This window comes from Papaver somniferum, chromosome 7 (assembly GCF_003573695.1).
Source record: "Papaver somniferum cultivar HN1 chromosome 7, ASM357369v1, whole genome shotgun sequence".
NCBI classification, from domain to species: domain Eukaryota; kingdom Viridiplantae; phylum Streptophyta; class Magnoliopsida; order Ranunculales; family Papaveraceae; genus Papaver; species Papaver somniferum.
In genome coordinates, this window is record NC_039364.1 from 1,503,526 (window position 1) to 1,529,692 (window position 26,167).

A 26,167-nucleotide genomic window follows, 5' to 3' on the forward strand; every position below is an offset into this window, starting at 1 on the left:
GTTATTTAGTTTTCGATTATTGATTTGATGGAATAACGGTTGTTGAAACTTTAATTTCACCTAGTTTGATTATTCTTGAGATCTTTTTGATCTGACATAAGGTCACTCAAACTAGATCAAAGTATCTACATGAGCTTCAAAACTTTTTTTTAATGAGGACAACTTGTGATCATCCATTGTTGACAGACTTTGTTTTTTGCGTGATCGATCATAACTGGAATCAAGTTGTTGTGTGTAGGTACAATTGAAGATTTGAAGACAAGAAGATTTTTCTGATTAAGGAGTCATATACATTGGGAACTATCATTTGATGGTATCTTCAATATCCTAATCTGATAATTATGAATTTGGATCTGATTATTTCGGATCTTAATTGATCTTGCCCGAAAAAGGAGTTTACTTGTTTAAATAGAAGATCATTTGTGAAAACCCAACATGTCTTTATTCTTAAGAATTGATAGAGGAGTTGCCAAACAACTTTGTTCATTTACTGTTTGGAGTACGATCAAAAGGAGTTGAGTGATTAAAAAGCAACTCAAGTTAGTAATTTCTATCTTCGGATTCACGTGTGTTGGCCAGACGGTTTTAGGCGCAGGAATACTAAGGGAACTAAGAAACTAGGGGTAGATTACTTGGTCTCAACTATACGAAGTTGAGTTTATTCTTTGTATAACGGTTTAATTCTGTAAGTATTCAAAACTGGACTAGGTCTCGGAGTTTTTCTACACTTGCGTTTTCCTCACCATCTTGATTTGTCATTTACTTTACTTCCGCATTATAATTTTTTTATGTTATAATAAAGTAAATAACACGTGTACGTTGATCCATGACACTTGGTCGTGATCCTATAGTATGTTGGTTTCATACCGCAACTATTATCAAGTGTACACCTCGTTGTTGTATTATCTCGATTTTGTCCATAGACGGTCACTTGGTATCAGACTTATATAGGTTGAAATCGAAAAGATTGTGGTGTACTTGGGTACCCTCGTCATTTCATAGAAACTTACCCTAATACAATGTTTTAGATCCATTTTAAGACATATATAAAAAAATATAGGCATATCAAATAAAGACAAATAAGATCTCTAGGTGGTAATTCTAAAATCCCCTTATCGGCTTATCCATGTATTTTCTTAATGACAAAACTGCTCTTATGCATGTTTTTTCATTTTAATTTTCTTGTATTATTTTTTTGTGATTTTTGTTATTTACAGCGCACTAGGTTCGGCTAACAATTTATCAGCTGAACCTCCGAGTATTCTTCATATGCGTAGAAAAATATGAAGTTCGTCTGATAACTTGTCAATCCAACCTAGGTGTTTTGAAAACATACCCAGGTTCAATCGACATATCGTCCAAGATTCACTCTGTAAGAGACAAACTTAGGTTTGGCTTGTTCTAAAGGAAAACAAAGGTATACGGACTTAGTGTTTTTATTCATAAAATGAACTTGAGCTATCATTTTCGTGATTAATTACAACCGAACTGTTCAGCAGCACCTTCAGAATGAAATAATTACAGTTTGGTTGATAATTCAACCAAACTTCATTTTGTAACATCCAAAAAACTTGAGTTTTTATTTAAATAAACCTAATGTATCAATCAAACGCAAGAGAACAAGACATAGGTTTGTGGGAAATACTTTTTATTCGGTACATTTCCTTGTAACGAGGATTTGGTTCTTACTTTACAACTTCTCTCGATCAGTTTTCTGATTCAACTCCTCCCACCTCTTCACCAGTTCGCGAGCTAGAAAAGTGATAAAACCGTTTCATTTAGTCAAAAAATTCAAGTTGGGAAAGGTAGAAGGGAAGAAAAAAAAATTAATAGAAAAATCAAAAAAGTAAAAAGAATATAAAATAAAAAGTAACAAATAAATAAGTAAACTAATAAATTAATCAAGGTAACTCACCCTAAGATACCCCTTATAAACACACCTTAGCCAGGCAAATCATTTCATATGCCTCAAAACAGCCTTAATACTCTAAGGTGGAGACCTCTGACTTCATATTTACCGGTGTTGATGAACTAATGTCTGATAGAATGGAGATGTTTTTTTTCTTCCAATTATTTGCTCCATGGAACGGATTTGTTGAACCATAACCTAGCTTTTCCAAAAAATTCTCCATGGACTCTAGCTATATTTGCCTTCAATTGCATCCAAGGGATAATTGTTGTGTATTTTCCCTAAGCATATTGATAAAAATCTGAGTCCTGCTATGGAGAAGGTAACCCATAGTTCCAATTGGTTGCTTTCAAATTTTAAATCTGTTGTTTGAGCTGTGCAATGTCAGGCACATAGCGAATGTTACTGCTAAACATGCTCCAGCTGAATAAAATTTTGGACTGAAATTTCAAGGAATTTTGAAAGGTTACCTGAGCAAATGACTACCGGTCAAACAATAACTCAAGAAGAACAGATTTTGAAAGGTTACCCGAACACCATCAACAACACAACGATCCCCGACGTCAAAAGGGTGCATTACAAATACGAAGATGATAGCTTCAAATATTTGTTTCGCAGTATTTCCAAACATAAAATCAACCAATAACATTTGCGAGGACATGAAAACAACCACTTTGGTTGTTAAGAAGCCCATAATGAGAAGCATCACAATAATCATAATAACGATAACAGCCCCCGAAACAAGTTTGTTCAACTGCCTCACAGCTGTTTTGGTGTCATTTAGAGAATGCGCTAGTGACTTGCGCTCAAGGTAGACTTTCACCTGATAACAAAAACCAAAAATCCTCAATTTACAGAAGTTGAAAATGATTACTTGACCAATTAGCTCATTGTGCATACCGGTCTTGCATAATGAGCTAAACTTTAATGAACATAAATTGCTTTTGTAGAAATGACATAGGCTTGGAAAACAATCTTAGGAATATAAAACCGGAGGAAACAACAAAACTTGAATGATCTAAAGAAACAAAAGTTGAAAGGTATATTACCACCCAGTTCCTCAAAGATGACTTCTTAATTTTTCCGGTCTCCACAGCTCCTTCAAATAAGGGAAGCACATTATCCACCTCCTCTTTACTCAAGAACCTCATCAAGTCATCCTCATCAATATACCTAGTAGTCCACAAAAAGAAAAAGTAAGAACAAGAACTGACCAAATTATTTTTTTTTCAGATATCATCAAAGCGACTAAACGATATCCTTGCTTGCTATTAGGTTTGGCGACATTCCTGAAAATCCGATAAGCAGCAGCTTTTGCTTCCCACTCACTAGTAATCTCCTTATCTTTCTGCTCATCATGTTCACTATATATCTGATCGATTGTATTTGAAATCGTGGACAACCCTGAAGTCCTTATCACATTAACTAATCCCTTCATTGTCCAAGCAGAAACCTTCTCTTGTTTCATCTTATTAAGCTTATTCACATCTATGACATCCGGTGCTTCAGCTCCTTTAGGTGTCTTCGTACTCCGGAAACTCAATTGCCTTGTACTTGCAACAGCCCCAACCTGCTCAGCTAACTCCATCATTGGTGGTCCAGAAAGTGTTTGAAGTACATACTGATGAAAAATACTCTCTTGTATCCTATCAAAGAACGTGTTAACGTGAAATGAGCCAGCCAACATCTTTACCAACAATGTCTTCACAAGCCATATAACTGATCCAACAAGTAACGAAATAATTCCAGTCGAAACATAATCCAGAAACTTAGTAGTACTTCTCGACCTTTTTACCCCACGGTTGAACAACAATGTCCATGACAACAACACCAAACTCAACCATATAACAATCTGAACACTCTTCTTCAATCCGTAAACGAAATACAAAACTTTCTTCTTAAACAAAAAATTCTTCTCGATCAAAAACACTAAAACATGAATAATCCAAGCCGTAACCAACCTTCCACACACAACATCCATTACCATGACACACCATTTCCATTGTTCCAACCCCCACATCATCATACGTTGCAATCTATGAACTGTTAAGCTACAAACTAACAACCAGTAATACAAATCAACAAAATCCATTCAATGATAATTCTAGTTGTTTCCCACTTACGTGACGTTACATCCGCAGGTGCACCCTTATCGATCTTATAAATTTCCTCATCCTCATCCTCCTCTCCTCCAGGGGACGACAAGAACGGCGTCTTCGGAGAAACAGGTGCAGTCTTTGTACCACCACCTGCTCTAGGTGTACCCCCAGCTACTCTATTTGTCGGTGAAGTCCTAAACGGAAACGGCGGCGCCTTATCTTTATCAACCAAATCTGCAGCTGAAGGTGCAGATGGTTCAACAAACCGAGATTTCGGCTTCCAGAATGCAGACCTAGCTAAGGCTCTTCTTGGTGTAATGTTATCAGGCACTTTCGGAGGCCGGCGAGGGCTTCCACAAGCTCTTGAAATCTCAGGTGATGGACAGAATGAAGTCATTTGGATTTTTGGTCTATCAAATTCTTGATATCCTCCTCCGCCACCACCACCACCTCCTACATTTGAATTTCTTGGTGGAATGAAATTGGTTTCTGATGATTTAGTAGGTGTCGTTGAAGTTGAGGTTGGAGATTTTTGTTGTGGTTTGATTGGTTCATCACCTGATGAGATTGTTAAAACTACTTCTACCCCTCCATTACTCCCATTTTCTTTCTTAATTGAAGGATCCATTTTGCCAAAACCCTAACTAGTTATAAATTTGAAATCACCATTGAAGGATGAGTTTTTTCTTGAGATTTAGTACTTCCAGTAAAGACCCAGATTCTATTATCAACTTTATTGACCAAAGAGAAGATCAAAAGTAAGAAATTTTCAACATTTACAGCTAAAAGAGGAGATTCTTTACTTCAGATTTCAGTAACCCCAAACTAAGATTTCAAAAAGAAAACACTCAAATTTGTGACAAGTATCGAAATTTCTACCTGATTTAGTGGAATCAAACTGAGATCTGTAAAGGGTTCTGCTCAATTTTTGAATCTAACAACTTGATGACTTCTAATCAGCATTTTCTTTTCTCTTACAAAACAGGGGTTTTCAGTGAAGAACAGAGCAGAAGAGAAGATGAATAAAAAACTAAAAAACACACTCAAATCTCCAGAAAGTTTAGATATTTCTGGGTACTTTCAATCTAAAAGACTGAGCTTAAAAATGGGTCTGTCTCAATTTTTAAATCTAACAGCTCTCTGATCTCATAATACTAGTAGGGTTTGTCTTTCTTTTGAGAACAGTAGTTGAGTGTGAGCAGCACGTGGAGTTGAACAGAGAAATTATTAATACAGCAATTATTAAGTGAAGTTAAGGATTTTCATACAAGATTAGAGATTAAATAATTGATAGATTTGAATCAAAAAATTCAATAATTTTATGGTATAATAATAATCACGGGAGAAATTGCCGAGAAGCATCGTTTCTTAACAAGAAAACATGTCTCAAAGCCTGCACAATTTACGAGGACAAATTACCAATTTTATTTGGTTTTTATTGCTTTGCAGAACACTTTATTTATCAAGAAATTGCTCTGCAGAATTAGACCAGCTTTTTCAACAAATAAATTACGGTACAATGGAACCTTCGGTATCCTAACGATTTGCATTCATGCATGCGGATTTTCCGGTCAAGTGTGAATCCCGCTTACATCTTTGATTGACAAATAATTTTCAACTGAGGTTATTGGTATCAATCATCATCTAAAATTCCAAATCATTAGTTAGCGCCACTGGAGACTTTTTTTCAGCATCTTTAATAAATATCCTCAAGTTCCATGCATATATGCACACCATTATGATTTTATTTGACTTTTCATTTTTTTTTTTTTTTTTTTTTTTTTTTTTTTTTTTTTTGTAAGTAGCTGATGGGTTAGAATACCAGCTTATCTTCTATCCGTCGTCACACAAAGGCATCAAGACTAATCATACCTTAGATGACAGTCACTCCAAAGGACATGAGGTAGTACTCCAATACAGTGCTAGCACCCTTTAGCCTGGCCTAGTATGCATAATACATGAAACTGTTAACATTCCATCATTATACGTTCTCTAAGTCCATCGATTACCGAGATACATTGAATTGCAATTACTATAATGCACGGTTATGAATAAATTCTCAAATTTCGAAGAGTTTTTTGACTTTTCATTTCTCCGTTCTTTTCTATAAATGGCTGATGATGGGTTAGAATGCAAACAAGCCATACCAATTAATCAGACTCTATCTATAATCTGAGAAAAAGTACTTGTTACTGGAAAGATAAATGGGAATGCAAACTGACAAGGTGAGGTTCAATGTTGGGGGAAAACTCTTTGAAACAACAGCAACAACACTTGCAAACGCGTGCAGAAGTTCCGTGTTTGGAGCTATGTTTGATGATCAATGGAACCTTCAACCTAGAGAAGTCAATGATGAATACTTCATCGATCGAGACCCTGAATGTTTCTCTGTTCTTCTTAATCTCTTAAGAACAGGTGAGTTTCATCTTCCTCCTAACATACCTGAAAAATTACTCTACAAGGAAGCTTTATTTTATGGTCTTTTAGAAAATGTTAGAACTGCAAAGTGGGGCAGATTTGATGGTTACCAGTTAAACCTAACAAGTACGGTCAAGGGTCGCGCTCCTCACCATTGTACTGCAATAAGGGCAAGTCCTAATGGAGGTTGTGCTGTTGCTCATATAAGCTTTGTTCATGTGTACAATTGGATGCTTGAAGAACACGCACCGTTGATTCTGGATCATCGAAAAGTTAATGGTATTGGGTAGATCGATTCAGAGAATATTGTCGTCAGTGCTTCCAAAAGATCAGGGGATAGAGATGGAGGAATGGGTCTTTTCAGTTCATCGACAGGTGATCTAATGCACAGGTATGAGTTTAAAGGCCAAACTGCTGGAAGTTTATGTTCTAACTCTAATAGTAAGATATTTGCTAGTTGTACTGGCGGAATTGGAATGTGGGATCAAGTTACTGGGAAACAGACTGATTATTTCAATGAACCTTCTGATTGTCCTCTTGGTGATGCTGATAAGATTCAATGGCTAAATGGAAGTAACTGTTTATTTGTTTCTGCATTGTTCCCATGGAGAGACCAGAGTCACATTAGTCTTTTAGATTTTAGAATCAAAACAAGGGTTTGGTCTTGCTCCAACAAAGTTCATGTAAAAGAAAAATATATTTACGATCCAATTGCAATCGAAGAAAGTAATTCAATATGTGTGGCTGGTAATAATGAAGATTTGGGTTTCATAGATTTGAGAAGTACCATTGGTAGCATCAGATGGAATCCAATAACTCGGAAAAACAAAACGTATCCTTCTTATCCTAAATTAACATTACATGGAGGACATATATTTTATTCCAGGGGAGGCAATGATGGTATCTCTGTGTTTTCTGGACCTGAGTACTCGCTTTTAACATCTAGTCTTGGTGGTGTAACTATGATGTAGCAAAGAACATGATATAACAAACTAGTTGCTTAGGTTTTGAAGATAGATGAAGTTCCGTCAAGAACTTAGTTAAAATCTGACTTTAGGATCTAGATTCTAAGGTAAAAAGATTGATAATCAAACTTGATAATAATATTGATAATAAGAGATGTGTGTCTAAACAAGAAGGCATAGCCTTTAAATAGGTTTTCAATAACCGACTAACTGAAAGAAAGAAAAAGGAAATCTACCTAAACTAGGAAAGTAAGAACTTGTAAAGCAACAAAAGTAGTTAGACGGATGGGATCAACTATAACAGTTGATACGTTTGAAAAGGGATAAACAACTATAGTTGATACAGTAGTAATGGATCAACAAACATTGTTGATACTGTCAAAGATGTACTACATCAGTCCCCTCTTGTTGAAAGAAACTCTGCCTCGAGTTAATGAATAGAAAGAACTTCATTCTCTCCATGGAATGTAAAAATTTCTTGCACATTGAAGATGTTACAGATGCTCAAATTCGATGGTAGATCAACAATATATGCATTATCACTGATTTTCTTCAAAATCTTGAACGGTCCATATTTCTTCATCTTGGTCTTGTTACAAGTACCAGTAGGAAATCTTTCTTTTCTGAGATGAATCATAACCAATTCTCCTTCATCTAAAGTTTTAAGTCTTCTATGCTGATTTGCATCTTCCTTGTATTTGTTATTAGATTCTTCAAGCTTTGACTTAACTTCTTGATGTATGAGTGAAGCTTTCTCAACAAAGTTATCCGCCTTAGCATTTGATTTACGTAGCTTGGAAAGAACTACCAAATCCAAAATATGATTAGGAACCTTAGAATAAACAATTTGAAAAGGTGTTTTACTTGTGGATCGATTGACTGAAGTGTTATAGGCAAATTCCATATTTGGAAGTAGATTATCCCATTGTTTCTCTTTTCCTCCAATAACCTTGACTCTAATCAGATTTCCTAAAGACCGATTGACCACTTCAGTTTGTCCATCTGTTTGAGGATGAGCAGTTGTACTATACTGAAGTTTAGTTCCCAAACGCATCCACAAAGACTTCCAAAAGTAACTCAGAAACTTAGTGTCTCTATCAGAAGTAATTGTCTTGGGAATTCCATGCAGACGTACCACTTCTTTGAAAAATAGGTAAGCAACATTGGAGGCATTTATAGTTTTCTTGCAGGCTATGAAGTGAGCCATTTTTGAGTAACGATCAACGACCACCATAATAGAATCATTTCTCCTGGCAGTACGTGGTAAAACAAGCATAAAGTCTATGCTGATATCTACCCAAGGTGCAACAGGAATGGGAAAAGGAGTATACAATCATGTATTTTGAATATTCCCTTTAGATTGATGGAAAATAATGCACTTCTGTATATACTTCTGAACGTCTCTTTTAATTGAAGGCCAAAAATAATGTTCTTCAACCAAAACAATGGTTTTATCACGTCTAAAATGTCCACCAAGACCACTTCCATGTAGTTCTTGTAATATATGAAGACGTAAAGAACATCGTGGAATACATAATCGATTCCCTTTTAAAAGAAACCCATCTTGAATAAGATAATCAATACCACTGCTTATTGAAGATCCACACTTTTCCCATAAACTCTTAAATTATTTGTCTTCACCATAAAGATCTTTCAAGAAATCAAAAGCTAAACTCTCATGTTTAAGAGTAACTATAAGATGAGATCTCATAATCAAAGCATCAACAACTTGATTAAGTTTTCCACTCTGATGTTTAATGGGAAATGTATATTGATTGATAGTTGATAATCAGTGTTGACAACAAACTTTGCTGAAGTTTTTAAAAATTTGAGAGCTTGATTATCAGTGTTGACAACAAACTCACTGTGAATAAGATAAGGATGCCAATTCTTAAGAGCTTGAACAAGAGCAATTAAGTCCAACTCATAAGTTGAGCACTTCTTCCTTGTATCTGAATTCTTTTCACTATAATATGCAACTATATTTCCTTCTTGACATAATACAGCACCAATGCCGACAACAGAAGCATCACAATGGATCTCAAAAGGTTAATCAAAATTTGGCATGGCAAGAACAGGTGCACTGCACAATTTTTATTTAAGAAGATTAAAGCTCTTATCTGCCTCTTCAGTCCATTCAAAAGTATCACGCTTCAAACAATCTGTTAAACCAGCTGCAATAGTGCTGAAATTTCTAACAAATCTTCTATAGAAAGAAGCTAACCCATGAAAACTTCGTACTTCTTTTATAAATGTTGGAGTAGGCCAATCCAGAATTGCCTTAACCTTAGAAAATCATCCACAGAAATACCACTATCTGACACAACATATCCCAAAAAAGTAACTATGTTTGTAAAGAATATGCACTTCTTTAAGTTCACATAGAAAACATTGTTTTCTAAAGCATGAAACACTTGAGATAAATGTGAAATATGTTCTTCTTCACTGTTACTAAAAATTAGTATGTCATCAAAATATACTATGACAAACTTTCCAAGAAAAGGTTGTAGAACTTGATTCATTGGGCGCATAAAAGTACTAGGAGCATTAGATAATCCAAAAGGCATTACTAACCATTCATATAAGCCTTCTTTAGTCTTGAATGTTGTTATCCATTCATCACCTTCACGAATACGTATTTGATGATATCCACTACGTAAATCAAGCTTGGTAAAGACTTTAGCACCAAATAGCATATTAATCATCTCATCAATTCTTGGTATAGGAAATCTACATGGTATTGTGACTCTGTTTAAAGCTCTACAATCAGTACACATACGATGTCCACCATCTTTCTTGTCTACCAAAAACGCTGGACTAGCACATGGACTTTTACTGAGTCTTGTCAAACCATTTTGTAACAAATCATCAACCTGACCTTGTAATATTTCATGTTCCTTAGGACTTAACCTATAATGAAGTTGATTAGGGATAAAAGTTCCAGGTATAAAGTCTACCTGATGTTGTAAATCTCTAAGTGGAGGTAAAACATTTGGTAACTCAAAAGGAAATAAGTCACTAAAAAAATATAACAAAGGTTGTACCTTGTCTGGAATCTCCACCATATGTTTAATAAATTCATGAGAGCTCAAATAATGAGTGTTCAAAAATTGAACAATTGTAGCTACCAGGGCAGTCATCTTCTTGTTTGTTGGCTCCTTGACTGAAGTAGAAGTTTGTAAAGGCCATAAAACTTTTGTAAAACCTTCATGAACAAAAGTATAAGTGTTTTCATAAAAATTATGAACATCACGAATATCATATTGCCATGGCCTTCCCAACAGTAAGCTTGCTGCATTCATATAAATAACATCACATAGTACATAATCCTCATATCCAGGAAAAGAAAACTTGACCAAGCACTGATGAGTGATTTGATGAGTTGAAAAACTTTTGATCCAACAAACTGAGTATGGGTTTGGATGAGAAGTAATAGATAAACCAAGTTTTTCAACAAATTGTGCAGAGACATAATTTTCTGTGCTTCCACTGTCAATGATCATGTTGCAAAGCTTCTCTTCAATGAGACAATGAGATTTGAAAATATTATGTCGTTGAGTAGGACATGGTTCAGTGATTAAAACTGGTCGAATTACTCCAAGGAAATCAGCATTGTAAGTCTCATGTTCTTGTAGATAAGTAATTTCATCATCTACTAATATCTCTTCTTCTTGTGTATCTTCCGGAATTTCATTAATATAAGCATGAAACTTGCAACAGTCACTAGAAGTATGGCCAGTTTGATTGCACTTGTTACATCTATCCCCTATAAATTTTGAATAAAGATTAGATGGTTTAGATAAAGGAGGAAATTGCTGTTGAAATTGATTACCTCTAGTATTGCGAGCAACATATCGTTGTGGAGTAGTCAGAGGTGGTTTAGCAGATGGTATATGCATCATTGGAGCAGTTTCTGAAGGAATATATGTTGATTGTTGTTGCTGAGATGATTGGCTAGTACTTCTGTCTTGTTGATCAACAAAGACAGTTGACCCTTTTTGATATGGATCAACAACTACTGTTGATCCCTTTTCACCCTGGTAACCACGAAGTATTATATGGTCTGGCAGATTTATAAAAATGTTGATAAACAGCTTGACGTGGATTTGCTTGTCTAGAAGTACTGAGTACACACTTTTCAATCTTAATAGGTTTTTGAATCGCCTCAACCATGGTAAACACTGATTGTGTCATCCCTTGCTGAATTAAGTTGTCTAACCGTCAATAAAATGTGCAACCAATTTTGCTTCAGTTTCATTCAACTGGTTACGTGTAACCAAGCTATAAAATTCAGCTACATATTCCTCGAAAAGTCTAGCTCCTTGTCGACAGTGTTGAAGTTTAATAAACAGTTGTTGCATATAATCATGAGGTAAAAACTTATCTCTTAATAAATCTCTCATTCTTTTCCAAGTACGTATTGGATGTTTGTTAACGTTACGTCGATCTTCAGGGATCTTATCCCACAAAGCTGCAGCTCCACCTTTTAGCTTATATGCAACCAGTTTTACTTTAGAAGAATCAGGTACCTCCATGAAAGTAAAGAAAGATTCTACTTCATAAAACCAATCCAACAATTCATGTATTTTTAAAACACCATGAAAGTTGGGAATATCAGCTTTTAATTTGTATTCAGGCAAAGTTCCATAAGGATTAATGCTGGATTTTAACCTTTTTTCATCTTCCCACTTTTTTCTTCTTCGACTTCAATTTTGTCCTCATCTTCATCACCGTGGAGATTCAAATTTGCAGGTTTCTTATAAGGACTATTAAGAAAACTCTCAAATTGTTTTGTGAACTTAAGAAATTGAGAAATTTCTTCAGGAACATGAGTAGACTGAACAAAAGGATTCTTCTTCATATCTTTAGGTGTTTCATCATCTTCATGAGCTTTTGTTTTCTTAATTTCATCTTCAGTATCATCAGATAAACCAGGCATCTCAACTTCAAAACCAACATGTTTCCATAATTTATCTAGACTCTCCCTGAAAAACGAACTTCTGTTCGATAGTTGCAAGCTTCGTATCTAAGATACAATTGATTTGTGTTTGTAACTTTGGCTTAAGTTCTGTAATGAGAGCAGTAGATAATGATTTGAAAAGTGCTTTAGCAAGGGCTTCGTTGTGTAAATTTTTCTCCCATTGAAAAGAAAATAGGGTTTTGAATTTGTATTGCGGAAGCTGTGTGTAGGATCTGTTCATAGATAAGAATATAAAAACACTGTATCTGATACCAACTGGTGTAGCACAGAACATGATATAGCAAACTAGTTGCTTAGGTTTTGAAGATAGATGAAGTTCCGTCAAGAACTTAGTTAAAATCTGATTCTAGGATCTAGATTTTCTAAGGCAAAAAGATTGATAATCAAACTTGATAATAATATTGATAATAAGAGATGTGTGTCTAAACAAGAAGGCATAGCCTTTAAATAGGTTTTCAATAACCGATTGAACTGAAAGAAAAAGGAAATCTACCTAAAATAGGAAAGTAAGAACTTGTAAAGCAAGAAAAGTAATTAGACGGATGGGATCAACTGTAACAATTGATACGTTTGAAAAGGGATAAATAACTATAGTTGACACAGTAGTAATGGATCAACAAACATTGTTGATACTGTCAAAGATGTACCACACCAAACTAGCGACTTCTCAATAGGCTGCGACCCACTTTTCACTCTCCATTGTCTGAAGAATGTTTTCGACGTGTGGGAGACTCCATCTCCCCCCATTATTTAACAATTCCGGTTTAATGCTTAGACCGTCACCATCTCGACATTTGGTGGTACTGCTATTAGCGGTGTCTCTCTAGTTACATGTTGCAGAAGTGATTTTGGATTTGATTTTATCATATGTAGGTTTGATGTTTATTTACATACATTCCCATTAACAGTTCTGGTTTATCAGCTTATCATGATACATAATGCTTGTAATCTCAAACATTATTAGTTCATGTTTTCCTACTTTATATTGTGTCTACAGTTTAATGCGTAAACCATTCACCCGAATCACCCCAACAGAGAATAGGGCCTGATCATGCGCATGGCGTGCACCTACGTCCCTAGCTAGACAATATGATAATTACACGAGTGCTTAGAATCTTCATTAGTAGCCTAGTACGTAACAGAACCCTAAGATTCCTAAATCGGTAATTTTCCTAAGGATCCCATCGAAGGAAGGATTATCTATGGATAGTCATAACCAGATACTGATTCTAATTCTTCCAGGGCATTCCTTTATATACCCCTCGAAAATACTAACGGTAGGCCCACTAAGTTGGTTATGACAATTTAGTTAATAAGATAATTATAAAATTGCATGAAAATTTTGTTATAGATACCCCTACTTAAAAAAAATACTGACGGAGACAAAAGAAAGAAGATATTTCATCTTCCTCGGAGGTAAATCCCTAATTGTGAAATTAATTTCTTTATCTTCAATATCTTCTTCTGTTTATACGAACTACATAAAAATACTCAAATTCATTATAAGATCCGGGAAGTATTCATGCCCAGTTACGAACATGAACTTCAACAATGATAGAAGGTGGAATTGTACTACGGACAAACAAACAGTTCCCCACCCACTAAGTTCAACACCGTGTACATTTCAATTTCACAAAACAAAGAAACCCATGATCACCTGAAGTTCATAAAGTCAGAAACTCCATTAGTACAGTATTTAACTTTTAGACCTTTCTTGAAACATTATTAGTACAAAATCTTTTATAACTCGTATATAGACAATTTTCAGGGGTATATAGATAAAGGGGTATCATTAATAATTTCAAGGGGTACATAAAGGAATTCCCTTCTTTTATAACTAGTATATACGTTTTATCAGTATAAATACTCACCGTAACCCATCCTCAGATCACACGATTCTCTAATAAATTTTCTAGTCTTTGCTCTCTAGCTAACCATATCTCAGATCATACTGAAGAAGTTAACGAGAAATATGTCGAAGTCATCATCAGACGTTGTGTGTTTCGGTGAGATGTTAATTGATTTCGTGCCAGATGTTGCTGGTGTATCACTAGCTGAATTAAGTGCTAAAGGCGCACTAGGTTTAGCGCCTAGCCAAAAAAGGCGTCAAATTATATTTGAGTCTGGTTTTTTCTAAATTTCAGGCGCTTTCCTAGCGTCTTTTACAACATAGGGCTCCGGGTGGTGCTCCTGCTGATGTCGCTTGTGCCATTACTAGGTTCTTCTGCTTTCATTGGAAAGTTTGGAGATGGTGAATTTGGGCATATGTTGGTTGATGTATTGGAGTGAACACTGTAGGTGTATGCTATGACAAAGATGCAAGAACTTCTCTTGCTTTTGTTACGCTGAAAAAAGATGGTGAAAGGGAGTTTATGTTTTACAGAAACCCTAGTGAAGACATGATGTTAAAAGAATCTGAGATTAACATGGATTTGATCAAACAGGCTAAAATCTTTCACTATGGTTCCATTAGCTTGATCACTGAACCATGTCGTTGAGCACACATGGCTGCCATGAAAGCTGCCAGAGAATCTGCTGCTTTACTTTCTTATGATCCTAATGTAAGGTTTCTCTGGCCTTCTGCTGAAGCTTCTCGCGAAGGTATCATGAGTATCTGGACTAGTGCAGACGTTATCAAGGTTAGCGATGAGGAGGTAGAATTCTTAACCCAAGGGGATCCATCAGATGAGAAGAATGTTATGTCACTTTGGTTCGACGGTTTGAAGTTGCTGTTGGTAACTGATGGAGAGAAGGGTTGCAGATACTTCAGCAAGAACTCCATGTTGGATATCTTCTGCTGAAATTGGATGCTATAACTGTGAACAAAACGGATCGAGGCGTGAAGAAACTCACTGTCCTTAAGAATAGATTTCTCCCCTACAATGCAAACGGTTAATGGCGTCTATTCCCCAGAATTCAACGATCTTAATCCGGTAAGAGTGCACTCTCAATACTGGATCCTTATGAACAATACTAAGTATATTTTCTTGGCAATCAGAAATTCACAATGGTGTTGCTGATTAGAGAGAACGAGAGAGAGAGATTGCTCTTTTCATTTCTTACAGTTGAGAAGTCTCACCGTTTATATAGAAATTCAACAGATGTGTCTCTTAGGATTAAGACCCAATTATACATCTGTTCGTCCTTTATGAAACTGTTGATTGGTGTTAACCAATCAACACAACACTTCACTAAGTGGTGCAATTCTCTTTGTCACTCTTCTCTGTAACCAACCGATTGTAACTGCACGTAACTTAACATGTTACAGTATGTATTTTGAAACTTGGTATAAAACTCCAACAATCCCTCACATTTCAAAAATATACCTTAAAAGAGTAGTCTTTAAAACATCACAAACTAAGCGCATTAGAATTGGTGCCTTTTGGGCTATGAACCAATCTTTGTTTGATAAATCATATTTTACTAGAAGAATATGGTGAAACAAAGGTTTCTATGAAGCACTATTATGTTTGTAAAGCAGAGGGCTTATCATCCACGCGGAGTTTATCAATCAGTATTGTTCTGCGGTTTGGCGCTTCTCGGTCCTGCGCCCTCCTGGTTTCATGAGTTATGTAGAAACATGCCTTAGTTTCTACTGGAATCGACCTTATTCCAAACTCACATAGGTGAATCTCCATCAAATGTGTACTGCATTTATACACCCCAACAAATGGTATGGAATTCATTAAGAGTATTTGTAATAACTCATCCTTACTGCATATGTGCACTATCGCGCCATAGGAATGGACTTCTCAAAATTTTGATAGTGCTGTAGAACAACTAGTGATTTGTTTTTCCTCTATGAACCTATTTGATGATGTTTTCAATCAAATAGGTGAGATTACAGTCACCATTGATCTAAGGTTTAGGCATTAGCCCCATTCCCTTCGACGATTCTGCCACTATCCTTCTATTTAGTGGTTTTGTCAGAGGATCGGCCAAATTCAACTCTGACTTTAAATAGTCTATAGTTACTATTCCGGACTCTAGTAACTGTTTAACAATACGGTGTCGTATTCGAATGTGTCTATTCTTCCCATTATACATTTTATTCTTTGCTATTGCTAGTGCTGCCTGACAATCACATAGCATATGCACTGATGGAGGCGGTTTAATACCAACGGGAAGATCTTCCAAGAGATTTATAAGCCACTCATCCTCAAAACATGCCTTCTCTAAGGAAATTAATTCTGATTCCATTGTCGACCGAGCAATACAAGTTTGCTTAGACGATTTCCATGATACTGCACCTCCGCCAAGAGTGAATACATAACCACTAGTGGATTTGATTTCGTCAGAATCAGAGATCCAGTTAGCATCACTATAACCTTCTAAAATTGGCGGAGTGCCACTGAATTTGATTCCGTAATCCATTGTACCTTTTAAGTATTTGGCAATTCTTTCGGTGGCAGTCCAATGGACCTTGCTGGGACTTTGTGTATATCTACTAAGTCTGCCCACGGCATAAGCAATGTCAGGCCTTATTGAATTCATCAAATACATAAGGCTTCCAATAATTTGAGCAAATTCAGTTTGCGAAACACTATTTCCTTTATTCTTCTGAAGATGGATATTTGCATCATATGTTTACAGTCAAAATATCCAAACTTTCTCAAGAATTTTTCTACATAGTGCTCTTGAGATAATATGAGACCATCGCTAGTTTTATTTATTTTTAACCCCACAATAACACTAGCTTCTCCCATATCCTTCGTATCAAATTTAGAGGCTAAAAATTTCTTAGTATCATCGACAACAGCAAGGCTAGTTCCCATGATAAGCATATCGTCGACATAGATAATGACATAACTACTAGAATCAGTAGATTTGTAGTATATGCATGCATATGCCTCATTGGTTTGATATCCATTAGATACTAGCACGGTATCAAATATTTCGTGCCACTGTTTTGGCGCTTGTTTCAAGCCATACAGTGATCTAACTAGCCTGCAAACTTTGGTTTCACTACTAGCCACCACACAACCTTCTGGTTGATTCATATAAATTTCCTCTTCCAATTCGTAAAAATGTTGTTGTAACATCCATTTGATGGATAATAAGATTATGAACAGTATCTATCAAACTCCTTTAAAAATCCAAGTCATATGAGGCCCTACTTCGCACGGTGGGAATACCTCCTTCCTCCTTCAACGGTGACTGTGACCCACTCTTAGAATTGCTCCGTTTCACTTCAGGCCGTGGGTTATAACCCCATAGGTGTCACTATCCATCTACAAAAACCCCATTAAAACAAAAATAACACAAAAACCCCATTTGACCTTAACTGTCTAAATTACCCATTAATATATTTGAGCCCACGCAAATAAATCCCACCTCGTTATCTTATAATGATTAAACTTTCTCTTTTCTCCCTCCAAAACAAGAAGAAACCTAGATCTGAAACAATTTTGATTCCTTTTTCTTCTTACTCCACAAAACAGTTTTATGAACTCGATACTAAGGAATCTAACCTTAAATGAAAGCAAATTAGGTTTAAGTTTCTTTTTGATTTTGACATAAATCAAAAAATGGCGAAGAAGCAAGAGAAAAAGAAAGGAAAAATCTTAAGAAAATGGCTGAACAATCTCCAAAAGGTAAATCAAAATCTAATTTCAATCCACCATTGATTTTACTGTCTGATGTATACATAAATTGATTTTTGATTTCACAAATTTTAGTTTCGTCATTGATTTTGCATAAAATAGGTTTCATCAGTGATTTCATAAGTAGGTTTTTGTTAGTTTCATAAGTTAGCTTCATCCGATTCAATATTTTTAGTTTCATAATGGATTTTATGATAGTCTCATAATTGATTTTATGATAGTTTCATCCTCTTCAATTCTGTTAGTTTCATAATCAATTTTCTTCAATGGTTTCTTTGATGAAACCAGGTTTCATCAATTTCATATATGATTAGCTTAACTCTGTTGGTGATTTTCTTCAATGGTCTCTTTGATGAAATCAATATTGGTTTCATCATTTTCATCTATATTGGATAAAATTCGTTAACAGAACACATAAACATCGCTTAACTTTGTTGGTGATTTTGTTCAATGGTCTCTTTGATGAAACCAATTTTCATCTATGATTCGTTTAACTCTATTGGTGATTTTCTTCAATGGTATCTTATGGTTTACATATGGTTCAACAACAGGAAAAAAAGAGATATACATAGCTGTATAGGTGCTCGTTGCATCATTTTTAATTATTGGTGTTTAGTTAATGTTTTCTGTTGACATGTTTAGTTAATGTTTTATGTTAGCGTGTTTAATGTTAACGATGAAGCCAGATTTGGTTTAATCATTTTCAGTTATTGGTTTTCTGTTGCTAAACACTTTCATCTTGTCACTTGTAACCGTAGTAAATGGGTTTTAAAGATGGAATCAATTTGGTTTCATCATTTTCAGTTATGGTTTGCATATGCTTGATTTTTGTTTTTGGTGCTTATGGTTTAACAACATGGAGAGAAAGAGAAATAGAGTCGTATAGGTGCTTGTTGCATCATTTGTGTGTGGTAGCATTTGCACGGCACGATGCAAATCTCCCCCGTGATGAGCAGACAAGTAAACCAACAACATACACCATGCAGACCCCTTGGTGTTGTCAACAAATAGGGTAAGCTAGAACAATCATCAAATATTTGGAAGTTTGGTAAAACAATTTTTTTTTTTTTTTTGTGAGTGCGAAATATTGAAACATTTTTTTGGTTGTTTCAGAAACGATTGCGGCCTTCATGTTTGCTATTACATGTACAACCTCTTGAAGGAAAACATGGCGTCTCCTGAAGATGATATACAAGAAAAGGTACATAATTTCAGACCAAAGTTGGCGTGTAAGATCCTCCTTGAAAACGGAGAATAATACTCGCATGTGGTGCCCAATGTTTTTTTTTTACAGTTCTTCTTGCAGATTCAGTTTTAGTTGAAGTTCAAAATCACAAAATGGAGCCAAACCATTGTTAGCAACTGTTTTTTCTGTAATGCGTCTTGATGGTTATTCTTTTATTCTCACATTCAATAAGTGTCAAATATCTCCACTTTTCGCCTCCGAAAACCCTAATCTTCTTAACTCATTGTTTATTTTTTATGTGCCGCTTTTTTTCTTATATTTATCTGTGTTTGGCTGTTTATTTTGATCTGATTTTATTCGTTTTTTGTGATAATATTTTTTTCTCTGATTTATCTTTATTGTTTTTCTTATTGTGAATTCATGTTGTTAATAATTTTGATTTTTTTTATGTTGTTTAGATTTTTTGTGGTGAGAAGATAGTAATTTGGATTTTTCAGTTCATAGAGAATTTGTGTTTCCATAGGAATACTTTGTTCAGCCTTGCAAAGCAGTACGAAACTGGAGAGGCGCTCCCAGAAGAATATGTTGCAGGATACTACTGTTACATGTGGAGAGAGGTGTTATCAGCCGATGCTTTCTCTGCATTTGAGGATGTTTGGTTGCCAACAATACTAATGGTTTAATGCAGGTAACCTTCTTCACATCCTCTCGAACCTTAAATTGTTCTATTATCATACCACTATCTGCGCGACAAAAGTCCCCATCCATTTCTTCCCTAGCTTTGCACAGTTGTGGGCCATGGATTTTTGATTGAATAGCAAAGAAAAGAAAGCATACTTCGACATAGACGATGAAGAATATCCTTGAACATCAGGTACTTATGCGGTTTGCATACTGTACTTTCTTTGGTTGTTCTATTGTCATTCCATGAGTACAGTATTCGTGGTGACTTCAATTAGCTATCTACGTATCTTAATTATGAAGTCTGTACACTTTCTAAATTTTTTATTTTAGACGCATTATGTGACATAGAGAAGTTCATTGTTGGAACAAATGTATACGTTTTAGACTATATGCCACCTTTATCAGTAACACTCAAGGTTGGGGTTCTCTCATTGATGATTGATCCACTGAATTGCAATCCATGTGCTTGCTTATAACCCTTTTTATTTTAGATGTTAAATTAATGTCTCTTGCGTTTCAGGCCATTGCTAATAAGTTGACTTAGGGAACCAGAAAGGGAGTAATATCAGTAATCGGAGGAGCTGGATTGATTGCAGCCATGAAAAAAGTAGGTCAGGCAAACAAGAGAGTAATAACAATCGCTGGGGTGCTGAATCGATGAAAACAGTAGAAACAAGATGTGCCACATGACCACCAGAGGAGCTGCCAGTAAGGAGCCTTCTAGAGACTATGTGCCTGCTTCGTTTATAGTAAAATTAATAACGCATGTGACCATAGCTTTCAACATCCAGAAGCTTTAACATCTAAAATGGGGCTTAGGGTGAATATACATTGATTTTCGATTTGCTAACTTTTATTTTTATGCATGCATGTTCTAGGTTTCGATTATGTCAACTAGCTTGGATTAATTTTAATATATTTTCTGTAGGTGGTAGTCAATTTATTATAGAAGTTATCGTCCAATACAGTCCATAAAGAGGAATAAAATTGACGGAACAAGACTGCATTGAGACACAAGCATGGCACTGTGCAACACGAGGAAAAACTGTGTGATTATTCTTTTTTTTTTCAATGTAATTGTGCCATGGTGACACTACCTTCTTCAAATCGATAAAAAGGTACTGATTTTTTTTTATTTAAGACATACCAGAGACATTACTTAACGTGTCCTGGATATTGCCTATGTATCGAGCTGTGATTTCTACCGGTCGTTGTTTTGCTAATTCGTAAACACTAAGTACAACCAAAGAACCACCTAACTTTATTAATTTTCGTGCCTCCATGGATCTTCAAAATTTATCAGATTGATGAACCTCCTCTGTATCAGAATAAAACCACGGTCACGCACTCTCTAATAGCTCTGCTAATAACAAGGAGCGTGCAGGCATATCGCATGTTCGTGGAATTGTAGGGGGTATACTTTTACTGTCTCCAATTTGAAACTTATATTCCGTTCCTAAAGTATTCACCAACAGTTGTTTTGTCACGGCCATTTTTGCAACGGATTTATCAATGCAATCTACACCAGCAAAATCGTTGCCTTTGTGTGGTGAACCATGACCTGCTTCACGATCCCATATTCACTGGTCAGCCCATTCGACAGCGATCATCATTTTCTGGTGAAAAAAGTCCCTGCTTCACTGTTCATTCCCTTATTGCTTCCAGAGGTTAGATTCAACAAACTTTGTGAGTGGGAATGCGGACCAGAACACTTGAGGTAAGGTCAGATTGCTAATATTAATGAGGGTAAAAAGCCTATGTGCCTGGGTCTGAACTCGCTGTCATATTATTCAAAATTTGTGGAAAGGAATAAGCCAGTGGAGAGGTGCATATCAACAGTTAATGCATCATCAACTTTTGGACCATTTTTGCGTCTTTTCGAGGCTCATCTAATCTGTGGGTCACACACCACCATCTACGTTTCCCTCGGGAGTCGGGTCATATCATATGTGTCCTCCATTTATGTTTTTGATAGAAAACCTACGTAGTAAGAAAAATAGCATAGTTGGGTTTTTCATTGGATTTTTTTTTTTCTTTTTTGTAATATGGGTGGAGTTCGGTTACTAGATAGTTTCAGAATTTTTTGCGAACCAACCGAACAGAGTAGCCAAAGTTCGGTTAAAGAGAAAAATAACACAGGTTCGGTTACATTGTTTTTTTTTTGTTTTTTTATTTTTGGGTAGAGGTCGGTTACTAACTAGTTTTAGAATTTTTTGCGAAACAACCGAACAAAGTGGGAAAAGTTCGGTTAAATCATAACTCAACATAGTGGGAAAACTAGCACAGTTCGGGTATATTGGTTTTTTTTTTTTTTTTTGTATTATGGATAGAGTTCGGTTACTAACTAGTTTTAAAAATTTTTGCGATCCAACCGCACAGAGTGGGAAAAGTTCGGTTGAATGAGAACTCAACATAGTGGGAAAAATAGCACAGTTCGGTTACATTGGAATTTTATTTTCTTTTTGTAATATGGGTAGAGTTCGGTTACTAGATAGTTTTAGAAATTTTTGCAAACCAACCGAACTCGCAGTTTGGTAACCTAATTTTAAATCCTATTGAACCGCATTGTTCTTCGTGTTCTTCCTTTCAGGAAGTTTGGTTAAGAAATTAGGATTTTTGTGAATCGCGTCCTAACCGAACAAGAAGAGAAGAACATGAGAGAAGAATAGGGGAAGAAGAGAAGAACCCTATTTTGATGATAACTATTCAATTAAAAGTATAGGGGAAGAAGAGAAGAACATGAGAAAAGAATAATTTTCGACCAAACGAGTAACATCAAGGAAAGAGAAAAGAAGAAGAGAACAATTATTTTTTTCAAAACTAAAAAATTTCGATTCCTCTCCTATTTTTTATTTTGATTTTGATTTTGATAGTAGATTCATTTAGATCAGATGTATATGATTAGATTTATATAGTTATTAGGTTAGTTTTTATTTAAATTAGAGCAAAGGATAAATGTGTATTACCTAACTTTAGGACACCCCTTATAAGTATAGGGAGGTTGGCCTAATAAGATCACGGTACCAAAAAAACCATGATACCTACAAAATCATTCTTCTTTAACCAGAATGCAAAGTGTAAGTCACTTGGTCGCTTAGTATTACTTTATGTGAATCAGGACGTAGTTACTAGGACTTGCTGCAGTATAAATGGCGTCCCCACTACTCATGGATGAACATCCGGTAACAGAAAAGAAAATATTATGTTGGAAAAAATTTCGAACAAGAGATGGTTCATGGACTTTACTTATGTATCACATAGAGAAGTAATAATTACCTACTGATTGTGTATCATTGACAGATGTTTCGTGAAATCTTGAATAGATGACAAATCAATACAAGTTCATTAAAGATTGGATTTGTTTTCCCAGGAACTACTTATCGTGAACTAGTACAACTTCTTTAAAAATGACTATTTCATGGGCACTAGTACTACTATAGCTGATTAGCAAATTATCGGTATTAAATTGGATTTGCTAAAAAATGATTATTAATAAGGGGAAAGGATTTTATTAAATCCACCCCAAAATCAGCTTTCCCTCGGGTAATCGTGGCTTTCCGCCTGGCAATTATCTTTAACATTTGCAGATTTTTATTAGCCGCATACATGATACATCTTACTAATACAAAAAAAAGGTAATACATCTTACATATAAAAAAGAAAAAGTATTGATAATCCAACTGCTGCTGTGTTGAATCATAGAGTACTCTGATCTTCTAGCTTTTTTATATTCAACCAACATCGATTGTTACTCTTCTACTTGCTCTTAAATCTACATTACTTAGTGTTGTTGGTTAGAGGAACAAAGATTTGACAAACTACTCATCATCATCATCAAGGTTAGAGGAACAGCCGCCAAAAGCATCGATCATGTGCTTTGCCAGTGATCGGTCTTCTTCATTTTTTGTATGTCAGCGGGCGTTTAGTAGTTGCAGTACCACCTGAACTTCTCCCTCAACTTCAGAAAGATGTAGGTAATGCTAAAGGAAGAATTCTTGGAAAACATGGAAATTGGACTGATCATATATATACCAAATGAAGAGATCACAAAACTAATAAGAATCCAATTAGAAAAACGTCTCCAATGGGGTTTCAAACCCACCCTGATTCAATCTCCATCTCAGTTGCCGTTTGAAAACTGCATATCCAAATTGATGATCTTAATTTTAGAACACGAGTTAAGAAGAAATTAGGAAGAAACACAAATTAAGAGTACTGTAACATGACTGCACTAAGAAAGAGAGAGTAACACTTACAGTGCCCTAATTCAAGTAGCTAGTTGAGAAAGATGTTCTTCATGCGGGTTGATTCGTAACCCCATTTGAGACCTTTTTGTAATTGGTTTCTTATCAGATTTCTGATCTCTTCATCTGGTACACCAATTTTCATGTTCCCCAAGAGCTGTTCCTTTGGGATTACCTACATTTTACTCAACTTGCAATAACACAGTTTCTAGAGAGGAAGACAGGAAGAAGTGTTGGTAGTACCATAAGCACAACTGATATGGTTATTAAATAGAGAAGTTTGTAAGAAAAAGTAAGGAATAAGATAATGCAGTGACTAAATACAACCCTCAATTGAGTTAAATACACCCATCACTACAACAACACTCAAATTTATAGAGTCTAACTGAACAACACCAAAAAAAGATTATATACTAATAAGGAAAGACAATTTTGAGTCTCTCACACTCAATTGCGTTACAATGCAGTGACTCGCCTTTTTTTTTTTTTTTTTTGGTTTCAAGAGAATAATAATCCCAAAATCCTCCAGATAAAATTATCTGGTCTCACTCTAAAACTGGAAAATACACGACATCTTCTGGTTACAAATGTCTAATTGATTATTGATTTTTCGTGGTTGTAGTAATGAGATTCAAACTCTCGGACTTGTGAAGATTAAATTTAAAGATTTAATAAAAATAAATAAACAATTTTATATGCACAATATTAACAAAATATGGGAGAGAATTTTTACCGGGGATCAGGATTCCACCATTCACCAAAATTTATGTGATTCAATAACAATTCTTATCATGCAATTCTAGACAATATAACTCCAATCAAAGGAAATTGTGATTCTAATCATTGCCTAAATTAGATTTTGAAAACATCCACTGTTAATCGCGAGCATGAAGTATCAAAAGCAATTTACTAAGCATACTCCATCAAGAGAAAACACAATTGATTAATAAAAATCATTTACTCCATTTTTATTCGGTGCAATTAATCATAAAAGAGTTGCATAAATAAATTTAAATAAATTTTACCACATAACTTTTGGAAGAATGGCTTCCTCCGTCACCCGTGGGATTGGGTTTAACTCATCATGGTGTAATGCATCTCAAAGTATATTATTATTGATCCAAAGTTGAGTACAAATGATGAAATAAAAAGAAATAGTTTCAAGACTGTCCTTTGCGACACACAAGAAGCGTAGGGAAGAACGGCACTACAGAAGTGCTGTAAGCTCGTCGCGGGAAAGGAATTGAGAATTGTCGCAAATTTGCGACCCTAATCAACGACTTTCCTGGACTGTACAATGTTCTTCGTCTTCAACTACACCAGAAGAACTCTTCTCTTCTCTGCGTGATTTTCTTTTGATTCTCTCGACTCCTAAACTTCCCCCAGACTCTCCAACTCTTCTCAATTCTTTAGCCTTGTATTTATAGTGTTTTAGAACAAAAATATCCGACCATAACACCGTATAATCTCCCATTAATCCCGTCATTGCTCGCTGCCCATATTTAACAATAATTTCCATTTTTGGCTTCTACACACGTAAACTTTGATCCTGCACGCTCTAGTTAACCTTCCCCACGCCTCCAAAGTCATCGAACTCCTCCAAAACACTCCATGCATGACAAACACACAATCAAACTCGTGTTACAGGACACGTTGCTCTGTTTTGAGCTCGTGACTCAAACCAGGATTTCCAGCCAATTCCGATCAAATCTGATGCCCACAATGTGTTCCCTATCCAATATCACAACTTCCCACCAAATTTCAGCGATTAAATCGCACTAAAACACCTTCATTTTCTCGATCACAAATCTGCCAGTTTTGAATATATTTTTCCCGCCAAAAAGCTGTTTTTGAATTTAAAGAGAAGATGGATGCCCCTTAACTAGAGCTTGGGTGCGAATAGCAATTGGGTGGAAATAGTAATTTTTATGGATTCCTCCGGGACATTTCTGGGATGCTTCCGGTGCATTTCTGGGGTGCCTACGATACATTTCTCCGGGGTGTAAAACACTGCTTTTTGAGCCCATTTCTCCGCAAGGGCTTATTTCTCTAAAAATTCCTACAAAGACATAAAAGAA

The 26,167-nt window shown here is 35.5% G+C and overlaps 1 long non-coding RNA gene and 3 pseudogenes across 1 annotated transcript; 2 read left to right on the forward strand and 2 right to left on the reverse strand.

The window, feature by feature from the left end:
* Nucleotides 1–1,460: 1,460 nt before the first annotated feature.
* LOC113294267 lies at nucleotides 1,461–5,116 on the reverse strand (annotated as a pseudogene).
* A 1,096-nt stretch (nucleotides 5,117–6,212) lies between these two features.
* Nucleotides 6,213–13,126, forward strand: LOC113293563 (annotated as a pseudogene).
* Nucleotides 13,127–14,344: 1,218 nt separating this feature from the next.
* LOC113292770 lies at nucleotides 14,345–15,173 on the forward strand (annotated as a pseudogene).
* An 8,231-nt stretch (nucleotides 15,174–23,404) lies between these two features.
* Nucleotides 23,405–24,434, reverse strand: LOC113300477. Its single transcript, XR_003335811.1, has 2 exons — nucleotides 24,102–24,434; nucleotides 23,405–23,983 (listed from the first exon to the last, which is right to left on the reverse strand). It is a non-coding gene; the product is annotated as an uncharacterized LOC113300477 (long non-coding RNA).
* Nucleotides 24,435–26,167: the final 1,733 nt, after the last annotated feature.